Below are 12,409 nucleotides of genomic sequence, written 5' to 3' on the forward strand. Positions count from 1 at the left end.
GATTTTAAATATGGAGTGAAACAGGAAATGTCCTGAGTGATATGACCATCTGTCAAGTGTAAATGGCGTCTGAGCAAGTGCATGTGATTTGCACAAAACAAGGCATTGCCTTGCAGTGCTGTCTGAATGATTTTAACCTCCAGGAATTGCAAGCCTAGCACAGAATACTGATTTAACAAATTCATAATTCCTGTGCAGTTGAGTTGATTGTAACTTGTCACAATGGTGGTAATTTTTGCTAAGTGAATTCAAATAATATCTCCCTCCAATCATGCAACATCCATATGATACACTTTTGAGTATCTGGAATTCTCCAGGAGTTCCCTTTGAAGCACTTAGGAGTTCTTTCTTGGCCAGAAACCTGCTTTCTCAGTAATTATAAATCAGGAACACAGGTAAGAGGAAGGAAGAAACACCAAGGGCTGATTTCTGTAATCCCATCTTTCTGCTTTGTTCACAGATGTCTAAGAGAAACCAGGGCTTGTTCAGGCTCATGTTGAGGAGTTTATTGAAGCCATCAAATCAGTGACAAGTTACAGTGAACACTTTCTGTTGTAATGTCCTCATCTAACAGTGTATGTCCATCTTTGTAATCAGTGGAGGAAAAGTGAAGTGCCTCTGTGTGTGTGTGTCTGTGTGTGTGTGTGTGTGTGTGTGTGTGTGTCCATGTCCATGCATGCACATGTGCACATCAAGTACACATAAATGTAATGGAATTGTAGATAGAATAAGCATCTAAATAAAACTGAGGGAGTAAAATGATATGCTATCATTTTAGTTACACACATGACATACACTTTTATTGAAATATAGACGGCTATACCTTTATCGAATTACAGTTTTATTATTCCATTGCTGTTTACATGAACTTCCATTAACTCTGCTGTGAATCATAGTTTGAAATGTATCACAAAATTACTTTCATCATTTTACAACTTTAAAATAAGTATCAACATCAGGCTATTCTGTTCCTTTAATGGACCATTTTAATCCTTAGTAATGTAACCCTTTAAAGTCTCCATGTCAAAGATAGCATTTTTACTTGAAGAAAGTAAACAATAAGAGCTTTAAAGTTTTCAATATCTGTTTCCCTTTCTGATTTTAATGGACTTCCAAAACAACCAAGGGCAGTGGGTGGCCACTTACTTGCAGGACTCAGTATTTAAAAACATACAATTCTTTTCCATTTTAACCCTTTTCCTGAGATACATTTGCTCTCTTAAAAAATGACATTTGACAAATTAACTTATTGAAATGTTAAATAATGATATGTTACATTTCAGAGTTTCATCTGAAGGTCTGCCCTTTATGAATTTCACATGATTTAGAAATAAAGAAATAAAACATGCGTTTATGCTCAGATATATGGCACATACCAAAGGACTTGCAAAGGTGTGTAGACCTGGCAAAGATGAACATAACAGCAAACTGCTGTTAAAAAGCACACACCAGGCTAGGGGTGTGGTGTGGTTTAGTGGGAGAACACTTGCACGGTATGGGGAAGATTCTAGGTTCAACTCCCAGCACCCCAGAAAACGAAACAAAACACATCGCTTGCATTTCCCTCAGTTCATGGTTACAGAAAGCATCCTTGTCTATTGAAGACCTACAATAGGCACAGAGCCAACATATGCCTGGCCTTTCCCCAAAAGCATTAGTTACCATTCATTATTTACTTTTCAGTAGTAACTTGAGTTAAGGGTCCCTTTTTTTCTTTCCAGCACCACAATCGGGTTTAGAAACAATGTGACATTCCCTGTATATTCCTATACATTTGTGACTTTTAGTTCGAAATTCTTAGGATGGCCAGATGGCTCAACAAGTAAAGGCACTTGTTGCCACGTCTGATGGCCTGAGTTTGATCTTTTTAACCATATGGACAGCAAGAACTCTTTCATAAGTTGTCTTCTCACCTCCACATGAAGGCTGTGGCACACACACACACACACACACACACACACACACACACACAAATAAATAAATGTAAAAAATATGGCACATCTCATTTGTCTGACTATGGGGAACTGGCACGTAGTAACATTCTATAGAATTATTTTTTGGAATTCAGTTTCTTAAAATACTACCATGGTAATGACAGTTATATTTATTTTCCACTGCGTCTTGCCACATACTCCTCAACTTCCTTTCCCTAGTTCTCCTCCATCTCTCTCCCCACTAGCTTTACCAGTCTATTTTATTCTGAATGCAGACAACAAATGAAGCTATAGAGAGACATGCCATGATGGGTTGGCCCTGGATAAAACCACCCAGGGCAGTCTGGAGCAAAAACAAGTTGGGGAGGGAACCCAAAAAAGCCCAGTGAGGCGGTGAGGAGATTGGAGATGAATCTGACAGGCCTCCAGGATTCTTTGCCAAGGTCATCAGAAGAGAATCCATGCATATTCTTCAGTGAATTCTTCCCTTTGCCTTTTGTTTAGGATTTGTCAATCGCCCCACTCTCCCTTGATAACCTTTTTATTGCCTTCTGTCTTTACCTTTTGGAGTTATTGCGTGCCCCTAATTTTGTTATCCACTCTGTAAAGTAGAATTTCCAGAGAAGTAAAGAGTAAGTAAAATTGTTATCTATATTGAGGGAGAGAATGAGGTAGAATTTGTCAAATGTCTGCAGAATAATACAGCTAGAAAGAAGTGGCTGGGACAAAGTATATAGCCATGCATCCCATTCCCTGCCCCCCTCCTTCGAGATAGGGTTTCTTTGTGCAGCCCTGGCTGTCCTGGGACTAGGTCTGTAAACCAGGCTGGCCTTGCCTCTGCCTCCTGAGTGCTGGGATTAAAGGAATGCACCACCATTGCAGCCTCTAGGTAGCCGCAAGGTTATTCAGTGGAATACAGCACTTGCTGTAATCAGTGGCCAGCTCTCTAGGTCTAAACTAGGTACTTTATATTTTAAAAGTATATTTGGGTAGAAGACTTAAAATGTATTTCATGTTTCTTATGTAACTTGGGTTAACATTGCTTCATGTATGGTTACATGAAGATCATTTGATGCACCTGGACTTTTGCCTGTTAATCAGATGATGTTGGTTGTGGTGCTAAATTCTTACATCTGCTTTTCCTAACTGGTTACTTTCTGCTGCTGATGTAAACTTGCTCATGGTGTCTGTGCTGTTGTGCAATAGCTCCTGTCTACCTCTGACTTTGCTGCTCCTAATCAACATGGCAGGGAAAGCAAGTATCATGGCTCAAAGAACTACCACTGTAGCTTAGCTTAAGCCATCTTGAAAATGAGAAACCTCCAGTGACTCTTGCTCAGTAGCTGGTAAATGCAATCCCTGTGAAGGTGTTTTTTTTTTTTTTTTTTTTTTTTTTTTGTTTGTTTGTTTTGTCGATGTTTAAGTTCATCACATGGGTTCATTGAAATTCCAAAGACAGTGACCTGTGTCATCATATTTAAGATGTTGCAAAGCTGAAGACAGAAGGGCAGTCTGGTGATGATGAGAATCTTTTCTCAAGAAACCATAGATTAGCTTTGTTGTCTTTTTTTTTTTAAATTTTTTTCTCTTCCTTTTAATGTAGGAGGATATGGGTGATCTATCATTAGTTATCATAGTATTCAGTAACTCAGTAGCATTCAGCTTCCTTACTATGTTGTATAACTATCCCTTCTAGTTTCAAAATTAATGAACACTGAACCTTTGCTTACTAGGAAAGGATGGGTTAGGCTTCTATGAGCCTCTGCTTAGAAAATCTCCATCAAATAATCAATATACAACTTTCTCTTATGTGTGCTTCTCTTTAAAGACACATTCTTTATTATAAATAATTAATAACGGACAATATTTCTTCATACTAAATTCTTAGCTAATGGAGTTTAACATCTTTCTGACCCTGGTAATGTGATTGTAAGCATCTGTGGCTTTGTTCCAGATGCTTCCCATTGTGGCTTTTGTTATCAATGATCACAGCCTGCACCCACGCATTTGGCTGTTGTTTCCATCTTTTCACAGCTTGTTCACACACCATAGATGTTACTTTAGCATCTTTTTTTGTGTGGCCCTACACAAAGATGGTAAATTTGACTCCCCCCATCCTCCGGCTATACCTTATTGATCATTGACCATGAAGTCACAACCAACAGCACTGTAGCTCATTTCTGAATGAAGGGTATCAAATTAATATATTCCAAAGAGTACCGACATCTTACCCTTACAAGCACTTAGGCAGCACCATTCTTAGGGACACTGCATATATTGAAATGATGCCAAAAAAGGAAAAAAAAAGTGAGAGGTATGTCAGTAGACCCTGAGAAAGTCAGGGACATGGGAGCTGAGGTAGAAAGCAGTACTTCATCCCAACTGGGAGCATATGCTCTGAGTGCCTCAAATATGTTGCCACCCCACATGTGTCTGAGAAAGAACATGATTGCTCTCTGCAAACACAGATCTGATAATAAAGAGCTTGGCTCCATTTCCCCAAATATTCAAATGTCCCTTTCTTTTTCTCTCCTCCTAGTACTTCCAAAATGCCTATGCTAGCATGCTTGATTGTGACCATCAGGTTCTAAAGCTCTCTTATGTTTTCCTTATTCTTTACTTTCAAAGAATTGAGGAAGTTCAATCAATATATAGTAAGTAAAAAACAAACAAACAAACAAACAAACAAACAACAACAACAACAACAACAACAAAAAACCCAAGGAAGAAAGATCTACTAAAGTGTAACACTGGAAATAACCCCTGGGCTGGCAAATCGTGGTTGTCAACTTGACATACCTGGGAAGAGGGAATGTCAACAGAGGAGTTGCTCCCATTAGAATGGCCTGTGAGCATGACTATTGGGCATTTCCTTGATTCCTATGGATGATGGAGGGCCTAGCCCACAGTGGCTTTCCACTGAAAGCCGGGGGAATCAAGCCTACTGGTAAGCTCCAGTCCTCAGTCATCTGAATTCATTGCTTCACACCCCACCTTGAGTTCCTGTGTTGGTTTCCCTTGATGATGGACTGAAATCTGTAAGCTAAATCAACCCTTTCCTTCCCCAAGGTGCTTTTAGGTGGTGTTTGATCATAGAAACAGAGAGGCAAACTAGGACAACCCCCAAATGATGAATCTCTAAGGCTTCCTGTTTGTTTGCATGCTTTGACATTTGCTGTTGTTGAGAATTAAATACTTTGAACATTGTGATGTGGTGACTTGGAAATCAGAATGCTTGGATTACAAATGTGTGTGCCATCATACCTGGTATCCTTTCATTTAGTGATTTTTTTTAATCCTCTTTTTTTTTTCTAACTTTATTCTTTGTCATATGTTAGTACTAAAGTGTCCATGCCACCATTTCTATGGTCATTCAGTGATCTTACAGAGAATTTCTTGAGTTCTTATTCATAGGAAAAGGACCCATGTATGTTCTTCATATTAAGTATTTGAAATGCTGCCCAAGAAGCTACTTTAGGACTGAAACTATCTCTGGCTTCTGTGCCACTTCCCCTGGTGAACAGACAGATGTCAAAACATGGGGCCCTAATTTTTTCAGGACAGTGTCCTGTCTAATTGCCCACACTAGTACCAGCAAGCTGCATCAACCATACAGTCTGCCTTCCTGATGACCTCCTGCTGGGGCAAGAGCTGAGGACTAGAGGGTAGCTGCTGAGTGGAACGTTAGCATTCATGGGAATTCATTGCTTTGTCATAATATACACAATAACAAGGGAAGGGGAAAGATGTAATTCGGCTCCTAGTTTCAGAGATTTTAGTCCACTGTGCTTGGCCTAGTTACTTTTTGGCCTGTGGCAGTCTAGCACATTATAGTGGAGGCATGTGGCAGAGAAAAGCTATCTAGGCCATACTGGTCAGTTGCAAAGGACCTATGTCCCCGTCCCACATATCGTTCAAGGACATATTCCTAGTGACGGAGTTCCTCTAGCTAGGCTCTACTTTCCAATGTCACATTGCCTTCTAATAGTAGCAGCAGCTGAGGACCAAACTTCCATCCAAAATCTTGTGGGGGGTCACAAAATCCTGTTGGGACCACATTCGTCACATCTGGGGAGCTTCATGGGGATTTGGACAGCTGATGGTGGGACCCGAGACTTGTGCTACTCACTGTGCACCATTAGCTATATGTGACCATTGAATATTTCAGTACAGCTATTCAAGTGCAGTTTATGTGTATACTATGAACAAGATTCAGAAGGTTTAATAAGAGAAAAAGTGAACTACCTCATTAAATAGAAGATAAACCACCTGTTTTTTTTTTTGTTTGTTTGTTTTTTGCAACAGGATGGTGTATTTACTTATTTCTGTGATAAAATACTCAGACAAAACAGTTGAAGGGGAAAGGTGTTTCCTTTGGCTTGCACTCCAAGTGATAGTCCATCATGGTGGCAATTCCAGGTCCTGACAACTTAACAGTTAATACTATCTATCACACAGGATCTCATGTAGCCCAAGCTGTGTAGTTGACAGCAACACTGAAATCTTGATCATTATGCTTCCAAATTCTGAGTTCTGGGAATTCAAGCATGGAATTCTGGGCCACGACATTTAGTTTATCTGGTCCTGGGGCCCAAGCCCAGGGCCTTTTGCACAATAGGTAAGCATTCTTTCACCTGAGCTAGATAGTAATCCACTTTCCTGCTTCTATTCACTTTTATTTTGTGTATCTTCTAGAAAATGGAAAGATTATAAGTGGTTAACATATGTGGCTGGTTATGTATCTATCTGTCTATCTATCTATCTATCTATCTATCTATCTATCTATCTATCTATCTATCTATGTATCTATCTATCTATCTATCTATCTATCTCTATCTATCTATATATCTATGTATCTATCTGTCTATATCTATCTATGTATCTATCTATGTATCTATCTATGTATCTATCTATGTATCTATCTATGTATCTATGTATCTATCTATCTATCTATCTATCTATCTATCTATCTATGTAGCATATATGTAATGTTTTTGACTACCCCTGTCTAGTTGGCAGGCTGCATTTTCATTGCTAGGACACTGAAGAAATTAGAGTAAAATGAACCCAGGCTTTTCCAGCTATGACTTTAGATAGGTAGTTACTTCTATTTTCAAAATATTTATATTTTGACTACCCATGTTTTACTTTGAAAGCCACCTGCAATACAGAACATCTGCATGGTATTTTGCCAAGCATTTGGGAAGGTTTGCTGTCTAGTGTTATCATTCATTCTTGTTTGGCATTTATTCTGAAACAGATAAACTCATTTTTGCTTAATGGATTTTACATATTCTTTGAAAGGCTTGATAGCAAGTGTTCTTGTCTTAAAGTAAACGTATCTGTTGAATTCCCCAAGGGCCTGTTTTTACAGTCTATTTTCCTGGCATATACAGAAAGTGGAGTATTGCATTATTATGTGTTCATGCTTATAACTTATACATAGAAAATTTTAGAGCATGTAATGTAAAGCACCTCATAAAGTCAGGGAACAATAAGAGCTTGGTGAGTGATGAGAGCTCTTTGGTTTTCTCCCTATTTTTGTGAGGTTTGGTATAGTTAATATTCTAATCTAAGAATTTATGAAATGGTAGTGGTTTACTAAAATATAATTTTTGTGTGCCTAAAATTGATTGATTTTTTTTAAGGGCATGGTGCATTTTCTATCAAGTTCTTTATATTTCAGAGTGTTAGAACTGGAAATATCAAATATTTTATGTCCTGATATGTGCAAGATTAAAAGAAAAAACAAAACAAAACAAAACAAAAAAACAACAACAAAAAATTTAAGTGGATGAGGAACCTGAAATTCTAGGTCTGAGACTTTATTACTACCGTGGCTGTTGTCACCATGTTAATGAAGTAAATGACTGAGAAAATGACATCTCTAAGCTTCAATTTTTAGCCTGCTATCTTGTAAGAACTTCAGACACAAATTAAGATTACGTAAGATGTGTGATGGCATGCTAACACTGTAGAAATGTGAAATGTGGAGGTGATGCTAGAGTCTTGCCCTTGGTACACTACACTAACTCTGCACCAGCTTGCAAGGATCACATACATTGGACTGTGAACAAGAACAAAAATAAAAACAAAAAACACATTATATTTTTTAAGAGAAGAGTATCTGTGTATAGAAATATAGAAACTGTGAATAAGAACAAAAATAAAAACAAAAAACATATTATATTTTTTAAGAGAAGAGTATCTGTGTATAGAAATATAGAAACTATGGTAACTCTAAAATGAAAGAATGGGATGAGTTTTTATAGACCCTTAGCAGAAAAGTGGCAGGTCTTGGGTCAAGTTCCCATTGTTATATCAATGGTCCTGTTAATGTGGCAGGAGGACATTTTCATGGTGACCCACTAATAGACAAAAAACTATTGACTCTGGGAAAAGGAGAATCAGCATCTCCTAGGATAAGCAATTGTTACTTCTGGGTTGTTGAGCTTAGGGAGGATGCAGGGGCATCTATGGGGTGATGATGAGATTTTGTTATTTATTCTTTCATTGTTTTTGGTGTGGCTGTTAACTAATTAACCTCCTCCATCTCTCTTCTCCATCCTCCAGTCCTTATAATTAATATAAAACCCTTCAGAATTTTTCTCTAATGATAAACGAGGGGAAAGATAAGAAAGCAACTTGATAACCCCTAGGGTACAAGGGACTTGATGGGGAAGGACACTCAGAACTCATCATTTAATGAACTAATAATTGTTATATTGTTGCTTATATTACGGTGTGTATGATTTACATTCATTTTTTTTAAAGTCACTACTTGATGGCTCATGACTATAATCCTTGCACTTGGGAAACTAAGGCAGAAGAATTGCAGCAGATGTAAGGCAGCCTGGGCTTCATAGCAAGACCTTATCTCAAAAATAAAATAAAGTTTAATAAAATCACTATGTGCACCTAAAAAAAAAAAGCACTTGTTTGCTTGGACTGTTGACTCTAGCATGTACCCTCCTCAACCCTCCAATCCCTTCACTCTGTTCTATACTTCTGATAGAGACTCAGACTTCCTGTCTTGAGGATGTTTCCCTTTTGTTCTGATCCATGCCTGACTGACAAACGTTTGTATTTGTATCTGCTTTTAGATTAATGCTGCATAGCTCTGGATCAGAAATGCTAACTTCCAGCTGATGTGGTTAAGACTAAGCCTGTTTCTGAGATGCTAAAATAGGCTTTGATGACTATTTAACCTACAATGAGTTGTTCACTGTACTTGAGATCCCTACCCTCGTTTATGACCCAACAAGCAAAATGTTTAGAGGAGAGAAAATAGAGAGGGAAAAAGCAGAGCCTCACATTACAGCTTAAAGGATGGCGGAGTTTGAAATGGTGTGTGAGAACTGATGAAAATATGCTCTGAGTAAAATAATGGAGGTATGTCTTCAGGACATTAGGAAATCTTGTGTGTGAGATGGCTATGGAACTTTGTGTGATGTGTGGAGCTATGCCTTGCAATTATGGAGAAAAGGCTTAGATAAACATGACCATAATAACCTAGGAAGCAAATCTCGTGTGATCTAACTCTATTCATTCCATAGACATTCCTCTTCTCTTCTCTAGTTTTCAAGGACCAAAGCTTTCAAATGTATTCTTTGTTCTTTAGTTTTTTTCTCCCTTCTTTGCCTTCTTTGTGTTATTGCACATCCTCAGTATGGAAACTTGGGCTCTGTGTGTACCACCTGATCTTTAAGCATCAGATTATCTTTGGCAAACCTTGTTAGTTTTCCTTCCTCCTTGCTTTCCCTACCTACCTCCCCTCTCATCCCTTTCTCCTTATTTCTTGCTACAATGTTGGCATGTTCCTAAATTTTCAGTTTTATGTTATTATCTTAGCTTCTCTATATTGCTCTTCAGAAATGAAGGAAGTTGTTATGCTATAAATATGCCCCCATCTAACTGTGTTGGTGATGAGTTTAGGATGGGATGGGGCCTTGGGAAATAATGATTGCATTTATATGTGGTCACAAGGATAGAGCCCCTTCCTGGGAATTTTTTCTTATAAGCACAGGAATGGACACATGTGGGGTGTGGTGGGGGAAAGGTGGTTTCCTGAATGCTGGAAAGAATGCCTTCATAAGCCTGGAATTTCCCAATGTTCTGGTCTTCAACTTCCCACCTCTCAGATCTGAGCGGTAAATCCCTGCTTGTTTAACTATCCAGTCTTGTTTACTTTGTCAGCATCCCAACATGACAGCAGAGTGATAAGCTGGGTGTGCTGCACAGTAGTTAGTGTTGCCAGTTGAGGAGAGACTGAAGCAGTGCATGAAGACTGGTTCTGCCATGCTGAGTTCCTACCCAGGAATACACTGTATTTTCACCTCTTCAGACTCATCTTATGTGTCTCAGGAAGTGTGTGAGTTCAGCTCTCACCTTTTGAAGGGTTCTTAGGTGGAGGAGAGAGGAATGAGGAAATATTAGGTAGAAAGATAGACCTACACAATGAGGAGAAAGACAGAGACACAGGATAGCTTTGGGAGGGCCCTGGGTCAATACCCAGCTGCCCAGAGCTTTATTCAAGAGGACTTTTTATAATATGCCAAGGGGAGAGGCAAAATACTTACCCCTTGCAAGATCAAAACATAATGTACAGCCCAGTGTAGACTCTTCCAAACACCTGTAAACATGCTCATAGCCAAATCATCCCATTATTCAGTCCTGCTGGGTAAAGCAAGCTCAGATTCTCTGACCTTGAGTAAGGTCTCACTAGGAAGCCTCTGTGGGCCACCACAAGCAAGTTTTTTTTTTTTAAATACATTTTTGTCAAATCTAGCCTTAAGTATTACCATTTCTAAAATTTTGATATGTAGCATTGGGTGCGTTTCTAAGTATCACCTTATCTATCCTACAGTTTATCTATCCTACAGTCCTGATAAACTTCTTAGGTCTAGAAGCTTCATGTTGAAGAGTGTAGTTTTCTACTTAGTTATTTTATCTTTTCTTAGCTCTTCCTTTCTTGTGTGGATGGATTTCCCTTATCTATCTTCCTTCTTTTTCCTCTCCTCCTCAACCTTTCTTTACATTTCCATACTGTGACAGCTGGAACTTCCTAGTGCATTGTTGATGGGAGGTGACACCAGAAGACAAGAAGACATCCTGAAGAGGGAAGTCCTGTGTCCAGTTCTGTGCTGTAGGGAAAAGTTTTAGGTTTTCACTGTTTAGCATAATGTTAGCTGTAGGTTGCTTTCCATAGATAAATGGTTCTTACTGCTCTTAGTTTATGGAGTTTTTTTTTTTAATCCTCCCCTATTTTTTCACTTATTGGTGTTATAGTTTTCAACATGTGTTGAGATAATCATGTGTCTTTTCTTAATCTGTTGTCATAGTTAATTATATGGGTTGCTTTTGAGGGTTTATCCGTCATTGCTTCCTAAGAATAGACTGCATTTGATCATAGTATATGATGTTTTGTTGTTGGATCTGATTCACTAAAATCTTAAGGCTTTTTAGTATCTTCTAATTGGGGTATTTTCATTTCTTGTAATATCTTTCCCTGATTTTGGTGTTAGGGCAATATTAGTTCCATAAAATATGTTGGAAGTGTTCTACCATGTCCAATTTTTTTTTTTTTTTTTTTTTTTTTTTTTTTTTTTTTTTTTTTTTTTTTTTTTTTGAGACAGGGTTTCTCTGTGTAGCTTTGCGCCTTTCCTGGAACTCACTTGATAGCCCAGGCTGGTCTCGAACTCACAGAGATCCGCCTGGCTCTGCCTCCCGAGTGCTAGGATTAAAGGCGTGCGCCACCACCGCCCGGCCCATGTCCAATTTTTTGCAAGAGTTGTGTGAAATAGATATCCCTGCCCCCACCCCTTTAGATGTTTGGGAGAATTTCCAAGTGAAGACAATTGTGCTTGAAATGAACATTCCTCAGTAATCTTTATGTGTGTGTGTGTGAGAGAAAAGTGTATATGTGTGTTGGCGTGTGGGGGGGCGCATTTGTGTGTGTGACTATGTGTGCACATGTATGTAGAGGCCAGATGTTGATGTTAGCTGTCTTCCTTGGGTGTTCTCCGCCTTACTTTTTGAGACAGCGTCTCTCTTGAAACATGAAGCTCATCTATTCAGCTAGATCATCCTTGTCTTCAAGCCACCCTGGCTTTTAAATGAGTGCTACTGTGGCCAGCCTTTTTGTATGGGTGCTGGGGCTTGTGCAGCAGGCCCTTTACCTACTAAGCCTTATCTCTGTCCCTAGAAAATTTGTTTTTTTTTTTAATGTCAAATTTGATTTTCATATTAGATACAAGAGTATCTAGAAACCTTATATTTTTTTTAAAAGCAAGACTTGGTCACATTTTTTTCATTGTTCATCCATATTATATAGTTTATTAATTTATTGTCATGAAAACATTTATATGATTTCCTTATTAGCTATCAAATGTATGCATAAGTTGAAGTAATGTTACTCTTTCAGCTCTGATGTTGGTGATTTGAACCTTTTTCAATACTGACTGGCTATTTATCAG

This window comes from Peromyscus eremicus, chromosome 4, assembly GCF_949786415.1.
Source record: "Peromyscus eremicus chromosome 4, PerEre_H2_v1, whole genome shotgun sequence".
In the NCBI taxonomy this organism is placed as follows: Eukaryota; Metazoa; Chordata; class Mammalia; order Rodentia; family Cricetidae; genus Peromyscus; species Peromyscus eremicus.